Genomic DNA, 6,359 nt, shown 5'->3' with positions numbered 1-6,359 from the left:
TCGAGCATTGAATGGAAAGTCAAAATTTTATTTTTTCAAAAGCTTTTGGTATATAAAAGATTTTGTCCTACCTAATGCTAAAACACAAATAAAATTTTTTTTAACGTATGAAGGGACTGGTATCCAAGGAAATTCATTTCCTTAGCAACGGGCTCATAAATCCTTATGAAAATCAATGATTTTTAGACATTTTTCTATGAATATGTTTTCTGAACGTGATAAGATAAGGTATTTTGGTTACTTTATTTGTTAAAAGATGGAATTACTTTATTCTCCAAAAATAGGAAAAACAAAATTTCTGTAGTCATATTGTTGCCATGACAACGGGAAAAGAACATGGCGTCAATGCTTATTAATTTTGAAAAAAATTACACATGTTTATCACTATATACACAAAATCTACAACCACTGCTGGAAAAATGAATGATGTGATCTTGTTAGGGGTTATCTATATGTCATATCTATACAATAAAATTTGCAGGCAACTTTAGTAGAAAAAAGTTACAAATGGTTAAAATGTGTGACAATCTGGCATTTATAAGCTTTTTTGAAGGGACGGGGGTAATTTGAATACATGTACAGTGTCCATTATATTGGTCATATTTATTCTGATCAAAGCATACTCATAATTTTACTATTGTTGATAAATAAATGCATATTTAATTTCAAAAAGAATTTTACATTCCTCATAAACGAAACTTGGAAAAGGGGGGGGGGGTATGAATCACCTTGTTCACCAATCCATATGTATGCAAAATTTTGCCTTGTCCATAACATTTCAATGAAGTTCCACTGAAAGTTCATACTTGATATTAAGATTGCTTGTGATCTAGAGATGTGTCAAAAACTTTACCCAAGGTCATTTGAACAAGTTCAAGGTCATTGGTAGAAGAATAGTGCAATCTTTGCCCATTCTGTAACATTCTAGTGAAAAGACTTGAAGTTTCATCTCGGATATTATTTTTGAGCTGTAGGTTTGTCATGACCTTGAAGTTCATTTGGACATGTTTGACCTTGACTCAAGGACATAGATTTTTCAAGGTCATTGCAGTAAAAGTGTACTTTATGAGTTTGGCACATTTACATATTTATTGGAAGTTTATGCTCAACACAACGGTTTTACTACCTACATGTATGACTTGAGTATACATGTATGTCATAGTCATTTTTGGTATGTATATCTGCACTAGCAAAATTTTAAAAAGGTTTTAAATTAATATTTGGACCTTTTTTGAAATAAAAACATTTAATGCAATAGCATTTTTTATGAGCTTGCTCACAATAATTATAGTTTATGAAAGAGAGTCACTATGACAGCTCACATAATTTTAAAGTAAAACCATATCAATCAGGCATGTAGCATCAGGTTTGGGTTGGGTAGGGGGGATGACATCCCCACCCAATTTTTTTCTCAACACCTGATGTTTACCCCCCCCCCCGCGAGTTTGGAGAATCCCCCCCCCCTTTTTTTTTCTTGGCAGTTTTTTTATGCCTATCCCAGACCATGCACTTTCAAAAATGATACCATGTCTGTCAAGAACGAATGACTGAAACCATTGGTATTGAACTGATGATATATTCTCCTGCTGTCCTTATTAAGAAACAATATTGCAAGACAGCTAAGACCTCAGTGGCTATACTGGTGCCTAAAATAAAAATCTTGAAGAGCTATATATATATATATGAATGTCTAAACTTGAACTGACCCTAAAAGATATTTATTAATAACGCTAATGGGCATTCCTATATCTAAAAAATTTCGAAAACAATGTAGAAATCAGAAGAGAATGACAAATATGAATATTTTACATATATATAATACCTAGAGATACAAAACATAAATTTGAGGAACGTGTTGTCTGACTTTAAACTAGTCCATCATCATTTTTATTTTACTCACACCAACATCAGTCCAACATGAGGTACAATATATAAATTAGCCCTCTTTCTTTTTTCTCACAAAAACATTTTGTCAGTTTTAATTAACATTTATTGATCGATCATTTAATATTGACCTTGTTTTAATTATGATACTTCAAAATGCAGAATATAAAGATATGTTTCAGATTCTTCGACTATCTAATAATTATGAATCTGCATGCTAAAAATTGATACGTAGTTATTAGATTTATATCAATAAAAAATGCTAACAGACAAACAAACAATGTTACTTTTAGATTGAACATTTTATTTGATCCACTTTCGTACATACACTGTACAATTTATGGATCTATTTTCTTGATCCCTGAGTCTCCGTTAACACTATCCACTCACTTCCAGCATCAATGGTCTGTACTGTAATAATGTATTCTCATAATCTGAAAAAAGTTATAAAATTAAAATGTAATAATATTGAACAGCTTTGTCGTCATATAGTATACTTAGAACCATTTCTATTTGAGCTTGAGGAATGATGATGAATACAAAGCATGTTTATTGGAATCAATTAAATTCCAAGAAATCTCAATGATTTATCATTTCATTTTAAAAAGTTAATGTTTTTACTAAATGTATTATTTACATGTTTTTCCTGTCCAATTTTATATCAGCTCATCCAATTCTGTTTCTGCTTCTTTCCGAGTTTGGCTTCAAAGTGCCGAATTTCATTCTAAAAACAGAAGTACTTAGTATACAACACAAAGATGAGACCGCATTGATTTTAAATATTCTTTAAATTTAAAAACTTGCAATAAATGTCAATTGGTTCTAGGTTTTGTCAAAACTCTAAATCTTTCCAATACCCCCCCCCCCCCGAAAAAATGAAGTATAGATATTCATTTCATAAATTTACGTGCTTTAAATCTAATGATGCTTGTTATTTGAACCTAGTTCAGTGGTACCGGAGAAAATGTTAGCTGAATATGAATTTTCTTTTATAAGTAAACACTGGATGACATCAGCTAAAAAAGTTTTTTTTAATTAATTCTTTTACTGTGGTATATATACAATTCAGTTACCACTAGTCCACAACAGTACATAATAAACATGTCTGTATCACAATACTTCCAATGTAATCCCCTTTCCTAAACTAAAATATATTAAGTACAGAGTTAACCCCCTGCCCCTTTTTCTATTTCTTTTTTACGGACGCCATAACAAAGATCATTCCATTTTACAAACATTTCATAATAGTGTTGGTTTTCATAAATTCATAATTTTTCATGTGAAAAGCATGCATTATCTTAAATGGTAAATAAAGATATCTACTATTACCGGTATATACAGAATTTTTATTTACTCGACCATCAATCAAGTTATAATCATTATATAGCTGGTGAGTGACTTTGGCTTCATACATACCGTGAATACAACAAATTAAAATGAAACTAAATTCAATTTAAACTTTATAATTTGGGATACAGTTATGTAACTGATCATGACCAACTTTTTCACGTTAGGCCCTCAGAAACAATCTAAGTTGGGGAATTTAATTTCATCATATTATAGTTTAATATCAGCAATATTATTGGGGGGGGGGGGGGGCATACCCCCTCCTCCTGGTTCCGCAGGCCATGCATAATCTTTAATTTTTGTTTTTAGCTATAAAATAAGTAATGCTAACATATATAATCAATCAGTATAAAATGGAAATGTGCAAAAACACTGTGCCAAGTGTTACATATTTTACTGCATGGATAATTTATGCTATACACTCTTCAGTAACTGTTGTAATGGTAAATTGTAAAAATTTCAATCACTCACCGTAATTAAGACTCATGAAAACGACAAAACTGAGGCTCAGACTGCTCCAAGTTTGTAATTTTCTGCTAGTCTTCTGTACATTGTTATTGAAAACAATGTAAGCAAACTACCGTTTATTCCTCCTATGTTAGAGAGCTATACCAAAGGGAGGTAATTTGAAGCAAAATTGACAGAAAATTATGGATTTAAATCAGTTGTCATATATAAATGCTTTAGTTGCCTGCAGATTTTTTTCTTGATTCTTCTAGAACAAATGCTGTTTAATAAATATTTTATGTTGATAAGCTTTAATGTGGTTGTAGATTTCTTATAAAGTACTTCAAATTTGCTGTTTTTTAAAGCAAAATAAACCTTCAAAAATAGTTATATTTATCAAAAGGTGAAGAGAATTTCAAAAATCAACAGTTGCTAAAATAGAGTATATTTATATGAATAAAATAATAATTCAAAAAGCTTTTTTTAATGACTAGTAATAAAAAAGTATTTGTTTAACCATAAATTCAAGTGTCATGATAAAGTACTAAACACGCTATCTAAAAGGCGCGTGGTTTCCATAGCAACAATGCGAAAAATTATTTTTTGCTTGCTCTTTTCTATCATACCCTTTGTTCTGAAAATTTATATATGAGTTTTAACCAAATCTGTTTCTATGCCACTTTCCACATTTTTTAACTAAATGCTCGATGCTTGCTGATTTTGACTCTTAAGAAATGAATTTTATTTTTGAAGATTCATGAGGTTATGAACTACGACGCTTTACGCCGGTGTAAAGACGAAATAATGACCCCCATCGAATAATGACCGGGGGTCATTTTTCGACAGCGAAAAATGACCCCCGGTCAATATTCGACGTAGAAAAATGACCATTTTGCCCGTAGAAAAAGTGTCACTTCCATAAAAATTTGCAGAACCCACGTGAAGAAAAATGACCCCCTGTAGATTAAAGGTAAAATTTTTAGGGGGCAAAAAAAAAAATTGGATAAAGAAGCATATTGGCCAAAATGCTCACCTGAGCTTATTGGGAATAAACTGATGATATGTTGATCTCATAACGTTATACAATCAATAGATATATTTTAAGGTAAATGCAATGATTCAGAATCTAAAGGAGTAAAAGATTTATCAAGCCTTAAGGGTTAGGTAAAAATTTTTTTTTTTGATGGTGGAAATCATCGAACTGACAGAAAAAAATCAGCAGTATTATTTATTATTATATCCTCCGCTTGAAAAGCGGGAGGGTATATAGTGATTGGGATGTCCGTCCTTCCATCTGTTACGATTTGAGGTATCCATCTCTTATCCGCAAATCCTCATATATAAAAAGATGTGTTTGTGAAACAGCTATGCCCCTGTATGACAACATAGCGAAGATTAAACTTTTCTTAAATGCAATTTAAATATATTATTACCCAAAGTAGGGTCTTCTCACAAGAAATACAACTGCAAAATAGGAAAGCCCTAGCACCACTTGTTCAAAAGTAATGGCTAAGGATAATTTTTTGAAAGGTAGGTCAAACTCAAAGGTCAAAGTTGATGATTTCTTATGAAAATGTTTAATGTAACAAGGATTACATATGTTAAGTATGAATACCCTAGCCCTTACCGTTCAAAAGTTATGGCCAAGGTAAAAAAAAAATCATAAGTACAGAAAACTCCAAGCTCAAGGTCAAAAGGTCAAGGTTTTTAGTATCCAATGAAAGGTAATGCCAAAAAAACTACATATTTGAAGTATGAGAGTACTAGTATCTACCGTTTAAAAGTTATGGTCAAAGTAAAAATTTGGCATTTTTGTGTAAAATGGGATAAACTCCAAGGTAAAGGTCAAAAGGTCAAATTTGGTGGTACCCAAAGTAAGGTCTTGTCACAAGGAATATACATATTAAATATGAAAGTCATAGCTCCAATAAATGAAAAGTTATGGTAAAGGTTAAAGTTTTTGTGGACAAACAAACCACCAGATAGGAAGACGGACATACAGACGAACACAATAAAACTATATACCCCAGAATCTTCGATAACGGGGACATACAAAAAGAAATGGTCTTCAATTAACTTTTCATATTAATATACATTATAAAGAAGACGTTACAACAATGAAAATGTTTGTTCTGATTTTCATATTAAATTCTCTGAAAAAAAATACTCTGAACTGAGTAAAAGGGTTGAGTAAAACAAAAATTAAGGTAGAACCTATGTCGGAAAAGTCTTTGTCACAAGATTTTCAAACTTTTCAAAATGATAAATTAATACTTGCTTATCAATCAGTTAAGATATCATGATATGTTTCCTTGTTTTTAATCTAGAACAGGCTATGAAACTTGGTATGGTATTTACATACTGCGACTTCACATTACCAAATATTTTTAGGGGTACTTGTCATAAAGGGAATATGAAATATCACAAAAATACTTCTTCAAACATCGTCGTTTATAAACTTTTTTAACTGAATAATATTAAACAATATTTATCAAGAATAACTTATTTTTTATTCAATTAACATAAAAGATAAGTCCACCATTAAGATAGGCGATATTCATATTCTTGACCTTTTTGCACTTTCACGGGATTTAATAATTAAATGACTGTTTGGGGTTACTTTCAGATTAAATATTAATCAGAAATTGTACATTTTCTTTAAAAAGATCATATTTAATAGA

At 30.9% G+C, this 6,359-nt stretch overlaps 1 long non-coding RNA gene across 1 annotated transcript; it reads right to left on the bottom strand.

Moving 5' to 3' along the window:
• Nucleotides 1-1,865: 1,865 nt before the first annotated feature.
• Nucleotides 1,866-4,406, bottom strand: LOC134258230 (uncharacterized). Its single transcript, XR_009990117.1, has 3 exons — nt 3,703-4,406; nt 2,522-2,608; nt 1,866-2,318 (listed from the first exon to the last, which is right to left on the bottom strand). It is a non-coding gene; the product is annotated as an uncharacterized LOC134258230 (long non-coding RNA).
• Nucleotides 4,407-6,359: the final 1,953 nt, after the last annotated feature.

The sequence above is a fragment of the Saccostrea cucullata genome, unplaced genomic scaffold (genome assembly GCF_032062105.1).
Source record: "Saccostrea cucullata isolate Sc308-1 unplaced genomic scaffold, CSIRO_AGI_Scuc_v1 ctg6246, whole genome shotgun sequence".
In the NCBI taxonomy this organism is placed as follows: domain Eukaryota; kingdom Metazoa; phylum Mollusca; class Bivalvia; order Ostreida; family Ostreidae; genus Saccostrea; species Saccostrea cuccullata.
The sequence above is the reverse complement of the archived record's forward strand: the minus strand, read 5'-3'. Positions and strand labels throughout refer to the sequence as shown.